We start from the raw sequence: 12,729 nt of genomic DNA, 5'->3' as shown, positions 1-12,729 counted from the left end.
TGGAGAACCCAGTTACAACTCTGGCCCAGCATTAGAACTCAGTGATTGCTCAGAAGGCAACCAACCACTACAGCCAGCATACGGCCCAGTGAGTAAGGTTCCCTACAGACATACTCTAGGAGCTGCTGGAGGTGCATGTAGCCTTTGAGAGGGAAGCCATTGCAGTCTTCATGGAGTTCTCCTTTAAGGATGACAAGCTGGAATTCCACAAAGAGCTCATGGTAATTTCAGTATTTCTCCTTCTTGATTCCTCCCTTTCTAAAATGATGCCTAAAATCTGCTTTTCTGATTCCATGGTTCATCCCTTATTTGTGGTAGGAGGTGCCTGGATTCTTGTGAGTGACAAGGTCCTACAGTGTGACAGATCACCCTTTTTCTAAAAAGTAGCCATTTAATTTATTTTCTATTGTTACAAAACAATTTATTATAAATGTAGCAGCTTAAAACAGCAAACATATATCAGCATACAGCTCTTTAGGACAGAAATCCAGCACAAGGTGTCTGTTCAGGGCATCCTGAAGCTGAAAACAAAATGTTGGTCAAACTGAGTCCCCATCTGCAGGCTCTGGGGAATCCTCAAATCTCAATCAGCTTGTTGACAGAATTTAATCCCTTGTATTATAATTTACAAGTCCATCAAAAAATTGTTTGCTATATATCTTCTAAGCGAGGGACTGTTCCACTATTAATGGCATCCACGTAGGAAACCACTAGTGACTCTAGCCCTGAATGAGCCATTGGAAGGATTAATGAAGGGTTCCAAACCCTTTACAGAGGAAACTTACTGAGTGGATTGCTTTCTCATGCCTACATTTTTATCTATAGCAATAGAAATCCACCGAAGAAACTCTACTCTCAGCCATGTCGAACTTTCTATTGCTCATTATTAATGGGTAGATCACTGTTCATCACAATACAGCTGAAAGAACCATGCAGTTTACAGGGTTCAACCCCATCATATTACAGTAAATGAGCCTGACATCAAAGAAATTAAGAGTCTTCACAAGATTATACAAAGAATTGGTCAGAAATGAGACTAAAACAAGTTTCCCAACTCCTATATTTTCCATGTTCCTGTCCACTCTAAGGCCATCAGACTTTTGTTCATTGATTAAACAATGTGATTGCTTTTGAGCTAAGTACAGGGGATTCAAAAACTAAAGTCATTCTTTTGTTATTAAGATGCTAATGATCTTTCCTGAGATACAGATAATTAGTCAATTAAATATAGTGTGATAAGGATTATCTGGCATAAGCATATAGTAAAAATAATGACGATGATGATAATAATAAGACTAATAATGCAGCCACAGATTTAGCACTCTCTTTCTATACCATGTGTATAGTAAGTAACCCAAAGTTAGGTGCTTCACATGAAGTTACAGATTAGCTCTCAGAATATTAGGAATTACATGCTACTATTATCCACATTTTACGGTTGAGAAATGTGACACCCAGAGGTATTAGTGAATTGCAAAATCACAAAGCCTGTAATTAAGAGGACTGGTAGAGTAGTTTAGTGTACTTGACAGCCACTCAAAACTCAGAAGGCAGCTCAGGAAAGCTTTCTATAAGAGGAGACAGAGTGTCAAGATGAAGCAGCAGATGTTATCTGGGCCAAAAAGGTATAGCTGAGCATCCTGGCAGAAGTAAAGAATATACAAATACATTAATGTTTTGCAGAAACACATTAACCTTGTTGGCTCCTGTGGTGCGTAGAACTTGTAATTGATATCACAGTCATGGAAGAAAAGGAAGTATGGAGGATCTTAAGGAAGAAGCAAAATGTAGAAGGTCAGATTTGTGGTTTTACAGAACAATACTTTACCCAGCAAGACAATCTTTGGGGCAAGATATTTTTCTGCTCCTTCTTGTTTCCACTGTAGTAGAAAATTGGGGAACCAGAGAGACCAATGAGGTTACTGGAGGATTAATTTAAGGTGTATGCCGGCTCACTAGATTCGCAGCCAAAGGACTGAGTGCAGGACAAAGAAACCAAGTGTCTTTTATGTATCTTAAGGTGTGAAAAGTAGCCAGTTTACAGAAGCAATAACAAAAGCAGTTAATCAGTACAGTGGCAAGCTTACACATGACTCTTGGTATGCAGGCCAGGTGGCCTTATCTTGAGCCCAGGCTAGTCCAGACTGGTCCTGCAGGGTTCTGTACTGACCTCTTCTTTGATGTTTGCAGCTCTATCCTGTTTGGACATTTCTCATGGCCTTCACTGTGTCATTTAGATACAAAACAGGCAAGCAATACATGGTAAATTCTTAGGCTTACTTATATTGAGACCAGGTTTTGGGGCATGGGGGAGGCTCAGCTGCTGCCCCGCTAGGATGTGTTCTTCCAGGCTCTTGGTCCCTCACTCACCCAAGAATGGGAGGGAGGACCCCGCCAGGTGCAGTGCACTCGTGAGTAAATATAGGACCCCAAAGAGTTTTGCAGAAAGTGATTTATTTAGGCAGAGAGAAAAAGGAAAAAGAAAATAGAGAAAGAGCAGCTCTCATGTGTTATGAGAGGGGATGCAGATATGGAGTCTGCCTGGAGGAGCGAGAAGGGAACTTTTAACCTGGGAGCAATTCCTGCCTCATTCAAATTTTCTGTCCTATGAAAGGAGTTTCTTTAAACTTCCACTGAAGTGATTGATCTTTGATTATTTTCCCATGTGTGTAAAAGTTAAACAAAGACCTCTAAGTTCTTGCATGGAGATGTGGGTGGAGGTATGGCACTGGGAAGTTCTTGCCTTTGAAACTATGGCCCCTTGGGGATCCAGGAAGAGAATGCATGTCCTCAATATCAGGAGGGTGGAGATGTGGGAGAAAATGTATGTTTTTCTCCAGATGGTGAGGGAGTATTGGGAAAGTCTTCAGAGCACATTCCCTTGAGCTCTGGCTTCTGAGATAACGTTAACAAGGTTTCTTGCCAAGCCTGAGCCTGTTGACTATCTTTAGACTAACACAGAGAGCTTGTTTTTCTTCTTTGTATGATTTTATTCTTTTTCTTTTCTTGCATTTCTGCCTCACCACAGGCGAATGAGGCACTCTATCACTTCCTGCAGTCACAGGTAGCAACAGAAGAGTCCATCCTACAGTCAGATGAAGCCCTCACCACTGGAAGGAAAGCCATTGCAGGTATAGGGTCAAAGTTCAGGTCAAAGAAAAGCAGGTAGATTCCTGAAATGCCCTCTGAGAGACCTGACAGGAAAACCTTTCTAAAATGGAGAGCTTCATCTCCTCCTGTGGTTCTCATAATCTGCTAAATCTGAAAATAACAAGAGGAAGCATGTGGTTGTACATCAACAAGACAGTCAGATAGATGTTATTAGAATTAGCATAAGTGTATAATACTATTAGAAATGGCATAAGGCTGCTCACCAAGAGGGGTACGATTATTACAACAACCAACTGGAAAGCACAACATGCCTTTTAACCTTATTTTCATTATGGCTTCTCGATAAGGCCTGGAATAGTGCCTAGGATGGCTTCTAAAGTCTAATCCCATATTTATAAAGTTGGTGAATTAGAAGGAACAGACTTTTCAGGGCCAACTCAACATTTGTTGAATCCTTTCCTGCTGTCTATTGTTTATCTGCTGGGCTAGGATGAACTAGTTGTAATTATGTGAGTTAATCTCTTGACTCTAGGCCTTTGCGCATCGTATACAGACTTCTTTAAATACGCCTAGCTTCCTCAGCCCAACATCTTTTACTCCTTAGCCTTTGTTTCTCTTTAAGTTTTCCTATTTCCTCACTCTAAGCCTGAGTATTGTATCCCTCCTCTGTGCTACCATTGTGCATTCAGTGATTCCTGACACAGAAATTTTTATTGTGAAAGTTGTGATTGTGAAAATTGAAATCATCTGTTTACACTGTCTCCCTTACATCTGTTTATCTCAGGTATTTGGACTTCATCGTTGATCTTTAGCTCCCAGTATGAAGTCCACCACAAAAACACCAAGTGTTCAAAAAATGTTAGTTGAATAAGTACTTGTGACATCATCCAATAGGGCTCCAATTTAGCATATCCTCACTGCATTAGCTGCTCTGTGAGGTTCTCAAAATAATAGATACAATCTTAGAAATTAGTGCAGAGTTAATCAAGCAAAAAGGATATAAACACGCATCTGAATCTGCTGCCTTGTTTTTGCTAAGGGAACAGACTCACCATGTGCTGTTTTCCTCAAGTTTCTTACCCATGGGAATTACCTAGCAATAAGACCCTGTCTTTAACTCACAGCACAATGATTACTTTTAAATAGTAAAGAAAGTACTAGACTCATGCGAACTTTCCATTTCCATTATAGCTCTTCTTTCACTGCAGGGTGTTTCTGCTGAAATAAAACCAAGCTTTTTATATGAATAGAGGATCAATTTCTCACTGAAAATGATGCAGGCTGACAGAGGGGTGGAATATATACGTTGTTCATAAAGCTGCCAAACAGTAACACTGTGATTGCTCCCCATTTCTTCCTTCCTTCTACAGTCTTAAGAATACAGCTCTGCTTTCTTGAGGGTATTAAGGCAATGTATAACTACTTTCCAAGTTTCTCCAACTAAAGTCACTGGAATGAGAAGTCTTGCATCTGAGCTAGTCCCCATCGATCCATTGGTGTCTGTTCCTTGTCTAGTAGAAGGAATGAGGAGGCAGTAATGAGTTCTGCTTCCCTAAAATGTCTCCCCAGCATACATGACGAAAACCTGCAACCCTCATGAGCTTCTGTATTACTCAGTTGCCTCTTCTTCAGGACATACCATCGATGATGTGGCATGAAGCAAATTATATTAAGTTAGGGCTGGATGACGGGAAAAGGCACAGTTGTCCAAACCTGCATTGAGGGACAAGAAAGAGGGATAATAGCAGGGTGTTTCAGAGAATAGCATTAGAGACCTTGTTTTGCTTTGTTTTTTTTTCCAAATCATTTACACAAAATGCTAGAATTCTATACCCTTGTTTTAGAAGAAGCTTCTTTCTCCAACTATCCATTCTAAAAATGTTTTTAAAATCTTATATTCTAATTTTCATTCTGCTTCCTTAGCCTCAATGCTGAACGACAGGAAGCCTTTCTCTATAGGGGATCAGCCCCATTGCGATTACAACAAAGTGACATATTTATTACAGCAAATTCACGAAGCTAGTTCACTGCATCACATTTTGTGCAGTATCATTTTCAGTTTCTTTTTTTCTATATTTCTCTATGACCAACAATATCCAAAAGTGCCTTCTGCATTATTTTTTAGCTTTCTGTTACTGTGGCTATTGACTTTGTTTTTAGTGTAAGACTTTTATATGCCTATAAATCTTGACTCTAGACAGAATTTCTTATGTACCCCCAGATTTATAATGCTGAAGATTTACGCTAAGAAGATAACTGAATTGAAACTGCTTAAAGCCTTTCTTTCCAGGAACCCCATGCAAATCTGGTTATCATCAATTTAGTGTTCCATCTCCTTGTGTTTCATGAGATTCATGATGTTAAATAAGATTCTTTCTATTCTGCAAATACATGTCAAGGTCCAAAATCTGAGAACACTTGGATTCAAATAACCATTCATTTTGTTACTGGGAATTTTGCATTGGGATTTTTTTTTTTTTTGACCCAAAGAGATGAACAAAGCTGGAGCTCTGGATCAGAAATTTTGGTTTTTGTGATAGTGAATGAAGAATTGCAGACTAACACCAAAATGAACACTTAAAGCAAAGTTTATTGAAGCACAGAAATATACTGTTAAAGGAAAGCAGGCTGATTTCTGTGAAGTGAAATCAACACCTCTTTACAAAACTTCAGTTGCTTATATGAGGTTTCTGGGGAAGAGCTGAGGTTTGAGGTGTGTCTGAATGGCAAGATAATGTTGTTTGATTGGCAGATTATGGTTATATAACTAAAGCTAAACTGTACACGTTCCTACCCATTAAAACCTACAGTTGGAGGGGCAGTGGGGGTGTGTGGTGTGTAAAGTCCATGTAAATTTTATTATTATAATAATAATACAATAAGCTTGGAGTGACCGCAAGGACACGGTTTTATGCTATTGGGTGTGCCTCACTTTAGGGGATTTCTACCTGTGCCCTAGTTTCTCCTTTGACAGGATATGTTGCCCTCAGGCTTTACCATAAACCTCATTTGTTAGGGTGAACTTCCGACTGTTTGGAGTTGAATTCACATGGGCTAGAGTCTGTCTTAGTGACAGGCTTTCTGCTATCCTTTTTTATCCCCTCCCAGCTGCTAATGTTTCTTTAACCACCTCACAATTTCATAGCAAAGTGCTGGACCAGCTTTTACAGAAATAAATTCGTAGGCCATTCCAATTCAATCAAGCTGGCACTTATCAGCCTCTACTATTTTAGGAAAACATTTTAATTATAATTCCTTTCTTACCAATATACTGTTTTATTTGTTGTGATAAAAAAGTCATAACACAACTAACTGTCATAACCATTTATTAACACATAGTTCAGTTGTGTTAAGTATTATGTTGATGCAAAAGTAACTGCAGTTTTTGCCATTACTTTTAATTTATGCACTTACAGTTTGATAATTTTTTTTCACAGTTAGGGGAGCATTTTTCTGGGATAGCTGGGCCACTGAGTAGCCTACATACACTATTCAGGTTTGGGATGTAGTGCATCAGGTGTGTCCCCTGGTAGAAATAGCCCTTTTCTAGGAAGCAAGATATCTGGAACCACAAGCCTAGATTTTTAGGTATAGACAGCACAAATTCCCTCCACCCCTAAAGAAATTACAATGAGTGATGGTAAGTAGGACCACTAGTCTCTTTACCCTGGTCTCCAAACCTATATATCAGACCTGTTGGGTACACCCCAACTGACAATTACTGTGAGTTTAAGTTGTTTGCTACAAGCTGAAAATGGTATCCCATTCACATAGAGGAGCATGTTGAAACTGGTCATTCAGTTACATTTTTAAAAGTCTACTTCACAGCTCTATTTGGCCACCAAATTTTAAATGGTCTGGTATATGGTAGAATCAATGGAATCCTAGTCACGTGATTTTAAATTCATTCTATATTGTGTAAATGGTGAAACCCATCCACAAGAATAGGGGAAGGGTTAGGAAGATCCAAGATGGCTGGTTAGGAGCAGCTCAGGATTGCAGCTCCCAGTGAAAGCGCAGAGGGTGAGTGGACACCGCATTTCCAGATGGGTTTTTATTGCTCACAGACCAGGAGATTCCCAGGCAGAGGAGCCCCACGGGTCACCAGCCCGGCTGTTTTGGCTGGTGCAGTTGTTTTGGCCGGCGCGGCTGTTTTGCCGGCACCCTGGTGCGGTGGTTCCCGGTGCAGAGTAAACAGGACTGGGTCCCCTGTTAGCCAGCAAGGGGAGCTCTGGGAAGGCAGAGTCGCTCATTCATCTGATTAAAAAAAAATGGGGACTGAAACAGGGAGCCAGGCCAGGAGATTCCTGGGCAAAAAAGCACCACGAATCTCAGTGCCACTGTTTCAGCCAGCGCAGTGGGTCGCTGCACAGGAAATCACACAGATCCCAGCACGTTTTCAACAGGCGACTAGAACACCTGGGAGAGAGTCAACTGTTAAACTAAAAAGAAAAAAAAAAAGGCTCTGAGGCAGGGAGCCAGGTGATCAGGCTCAGCTGGTCCCACTCCCACAAAAGAAAAAAAACAGCAATTGGAAATGCTCTGGGTTGAGAGTTTCACAGCAAGCACAGCTGAACCCAGGACGGTCCAGCTCTGTGAGGGAGGGGCGTCTGCCATTACCAAGGAACTCCACCACTACGGAGGTAGTCTGTCATTGCTGAGGCAGCCTGCCGTTGCTGAGGCAACCCGCCATTACAGAGAGAGTCCGTCATTACAGAGGCGGGCCACCATTGCCAAGGCAGTTCTAATACACTCATATAAACAGGACTGCAGGGAAGTTCACATGGCAGCTGGGCGGAGCCCACAGCAGCTCAGCGAAACCTCTGCAGGAAAACAGTGACTAGGCTGCCTCCTTGATGGGCAGGACAGCCCTGAAAAAAAAAGGCAGCAGCACAGCAGAAACTCATAAATTTCAAAGCCCTAACACCCCAGGACAGAACACCTGGGAAAAAAAAGGGGTTTATGAGTTCTGCTGCAGCAGACTTAAACGTACCTGCCCAGCAGCTCTGAATGAACAACAGAGCTCACACCTCAGCATTTGAGCTCCTATAAAGGACAGACTGTCTCATCAAGCAGCTCCCTGACCCCCATATATCCAAAGAGTCACCTCATAAAGGAGGACTGACATTTGGCGGATATCCTTCTGGGACAAAGCAGAAGAAGAAACTGGTAGCAACTCTTACTGTTCTGCAGCTGCTGCAGGTGATCCCCAGGCAAGTAGGGCCTGGAGTGGACCTCAGCAGTCCTACAGCAGAGAGGCCAGACTGTTAGAAGGAAAACTAAGAAACAGAAATAACTTCATCATCAACAAACAGGATGTCCACTCAGAGACCCAATCAGAAAGTCAGCAACTACAAAGACGACAGGTGGATAAATCCACAAAGATGGGAAGAAACCAGTGCAAAAAGGATGAAAACACCCGAAACCAGAACACCTCTCCTCCTACAAGGCATCACAACTCCTCACCAGCAAGGGAACAAGACTGGGTTGAGAATGAGTGTGATGAAATGACAGAATCAGGCTTCAGAAGGTGGGTATTAAGAAACTTCCGTGAGCTAAAAGAACATGTTCTAACCCAATGCAAAGAAGCTAAGAACCTTGAAACAAGATTTGATGAAATGCTAACAAGAATGGACAACTTAGAGAAGAATATAATTGAATTGACGGAGCTGAAAAACACAACACGAGAACTTCGCGAAGCATGCACAAGTTTCAATAGCCAAATTGACCAAGCAGAAGAAAGGATATCAGAGGTCGACAATCAATTCAATGAAATAAAACGAGAAGGCAAGATTAGAGAAAACAGGGTAAAAAGGAATGAACAAAGTCAACAAGAAATATGGGACTATGTGGAAAGACCTAATCTACGTTTGATAGGTGTACCTGAATGTGACGAAGAGAATGAATCCAAGCTGGAAAATGCTCTTCAGGATATTATCCAGGAAAACTTCCCCAACCTAGCAAGGCAGGCCAATATTCAAGTCCAGGAAATACAGAGAACACCACAAAGATATTCCTCAAGAATAGCAACCCCAAGGCACATAATCATCAGATTCAGCAGGGTTGAAATGAAGGAGAAAATGCTAAGGGCAGCCAGAGAGAAAGGTCGGGTTACCCACAAAGGGAAGCCCATCAGACTCACAGCAGATCTCTCAGCAGAAACCCTACAAGCCAGAAGAGAGTGAGGGCCGATATTCAACATCCTTAAAGAAAAGAACTTTCAACCTAGAATTTCATATCCAGCCAAACTAAGCTTCATAAGTGAAGGAAAAATAAAATTATTTGTGAACAAGCAAGTACTCAGAGATTTCATCACCACCAGGCCTGCTTTACAAGAGCTCCTGAAAGAGGCACTACACATAGAAAAGAACAACCAGTACCAGCCACTCCAAAAATACATGAAACGGTAAAGAGCATCAATACAATGAAGAAGCTGCATCAACCAATGGGTAAAACAGCCAGCCAACATCAAAATGGAAGTATCAAATTCACACATAACAATATTAACCCTAAACGTAAATGGACTAAATGCCCCAATCAAAAGACACAGACTGGCAAATTGGATAAAAAGTCAAAACCCATCAGTGTGCTGTATCCAGGAAACCCATCTCACATGCAAGGATACACAAAGACTCAAAATAAAGGGATGGAGGAAGATTTACCAAGCAAATGGAGAGCAAAAAAAAGCTGGAGTTGCAATTCTCATCTCTGATAAAATAGACTTTAAAGCAACAAAGATCAAAAGAGACAAAGAAGGACATTACATAATGGTAAAAGGATCAATGCAACAAGAAGAGATAACGATCCAAAATATATATGCACCCAATACAGGAGCACCCAGATACATAAGGCAAGTTCTTAATGACTTACAAAGAAAATCAGACTCCCACAGAATAATAATGGGAGACTTTAACACCCTATTGTCAATATTAGACAGATCAACGAGACAGAAAATTAACAAGGATATCCAGGACTTGAACTCAGACCTGGACCAAGAAAACCTAATAGACATTTACAAAACTCTCCAAGTCAAATCCACAGAATCTACATTCTTCTCAGCACCACATCACACCTACTCTAAAATTGACCACATAATTGGAAGTAAATCACTCCTGAGCAAATGCAAAAGAACGGAAATGATAACAAACAGTCTCTCAGACCACAGCGCAATCAAGTTAGAACTCAGAATTCAGAAACTAACCTAGAACGGCACAGCTTCATGGAAACTGAACAACTGGCTCTTGAATCTTGACTGGATAAACAATGAAATGAAGGCAGACAGAAAGATGTTCTTCGAAACCAATGAGAACAAAGACACAACATACGAGAATCTCTGGGACACATTTAAAACAGTCTCTAGAGGAAAATATATAGCAATAAGTGCCCACATGAGAAGCAAGGAGAGATCTAAAATTGACACCCTATAGTCTAAATTGAAAGAGCTAGAGGAGCAAGGTCAAAAAACTCAAAAACTAGCAGAAGACAAGAAATAACTAAGATCAGAGCAGAACTGAAGGAGATAGAGAAACAAAAAACCCTTCAAAAAATTAATAAATGCAGGAGCTGGTTTTTTGAAAAGATCAACAAAATAGACAGACCACTAGCCAGATTAATAAAAAAGAAAAGAGAGAATAACCAAATAGATGCAATAAAAAACGATAAAGGGGATATCACCACAGATTCCACAGAAATTCAAACCATCATCAGAGATTATTACAAACAACTCTATGCACATAAACTGGGAAACCTGGAAAAAATGGATAAATTCCTGGACAGTTGCCTCTTCCGAAGCCTAAACCAGGATGAAGTCGAAACCCTGAATAGACCAATAACAAGGTCTGAAGTCGAGGCAGCAATTAAGAGCCTACCACCCAAAAAAAGCCCAGGTCCAGATGGGTTCACAGCTGAATTCTACCAGACACACAAAGAGGAGCTGGTACCACTCCTGAAACTATTCCAAACAATCCAAAAAGAGGGAATCCTTCCCAAATCATTTTATGAGACCAACATCATCCCGATACCAAAACCCGGCAGAGACTCAACAAGAAAAGAAAACTACAGGCCAATATCCATGATGAACATAGATGCAAAAATCTTCAATAAAATACTGGCAAGCCGATTGCAACAGCACATCAAAAAGCTTATCCACCATGATCAAGTAGGATTCACCCCAGGGATGAAAGGCTGGTTCAACATACGCAAGTCTATAAACGTAATTCACCACATAAACAGAACCAAAGACAAAAACCACATGATTATCTCAATTGATGCAGAGAAGGCCTTCGACAAAATTCAACAGGCTTTTATGCTAAAAACCCTCAATAAACTAGGTAACGATGGAACATATCTCAAAATAATAAAAGCTATTTATGGCAGACCAACAGCCAATATCATACTGAACGGACAAAAACTGGAAGCATTCTTTTTGAAATCTGGCACTAGACAAGGATGCCCTCTCTCACCACTCCTATTCAATATAGTACTGGAAGTTCTAGCCAGAGTAATCAGGCAAGAAAAAGAAATAAAGTGTATTCAAATAGGAAAGGAGGAAAGTCAAATTGTCTCCATTTGCAGACGACACGATTGTATATCTAGAAGACCCCATTGTCTCAGCCCAAAATCTTCTGAAACTGATATGCAACTTCAGCAAAGTCTCAGGATACAAAATCAATGTGCAAAAATCACAAGCATTCCTATACACCAACAGACTTAAAGAGAGCCAAATCAAGAACGTACTGCCATTCTCAATTGCTACAAAGAGAATAAAATACCTAGAAATACAACTAACAAGAAATGTAAAGGACCTCTTCAAAGAGAACTACAAACCACTGCTCAACGAAATAAGAGAGGACACAAACAGATGGAGAAACATTCCATGTTCATGGTTAGGAAGAATCAATATTGTGAAAATGGCCACACTGCCCAAAGTAATTTACATATTCAACACTATTCCCATCAAACTACCAAAGACCTTCTTCACAGAACTGGAAAAAAACCACCTTAAACTTCATATGGAACCCAAAAAGACCCTGCATAGCCAAGTCAATTCTAAGCAAAAAGAACAAAGCGGGAGGCATCACACTACCGGACATCAAACTATACTACAAGGTAACAGTAATCAAAACAGCATGGTACTGGTACCAAAACAGAGATATAGACCAATGGAACAGAACAGAGGCCTCGGAGGCAACACAATATATCTACAACCATCCGATCTTTGACCAACCTGACAAAAACAAGCAATGGGGAAAGGATTCCCTGTTTATTAAATGGTGTTGGGAAAACTGGCTAGCCATATGCGGAAAGCAGAAACTGGACTCCTTCCTGACACCTTACACTAAAATAATCCAGATGGATTAAAGACTTAAATGTAAGACCTAACACCATAAAAACCCTAGAAGAAAATCTAGGCAAAACTATTTAGGACATAGGCGTAGGCAAGGACTTCATGACCAAAACACCAAAAGCATTGGCAACAAAAGCCAAAATAGACAAATGGGACCTAATCAAACTCCACAACTTCTGCACAGCAAAAGAAACAGTCATTAGAGTGAATCAGCAACCAATAGAGTGGGAAAAATTTTTTGCAGTTTACCCATCTGACAAAGGGCTGATATC

The sequence above is a fragment of the Aotus nancymaae genome, unplaced genomic scaffold, assembly GCF_030222135.1.
Source record: "Aotus nancymaae isolate 86718 unplaced genomic scaffold, 86718_ANA_hifiasm-v0.15.2.pri h1tg000007l, whole genome shotgun sequence".
NCBI classification, from domain to species: domain Eukaryota; kingdom Metazoa; phylum Chordata; class Mammalia; order Primates; family Aotidae; genus Aotus; species Aotus nancymaae.
Note: the sequence above shows the minus strand (reverse complement) of the source record.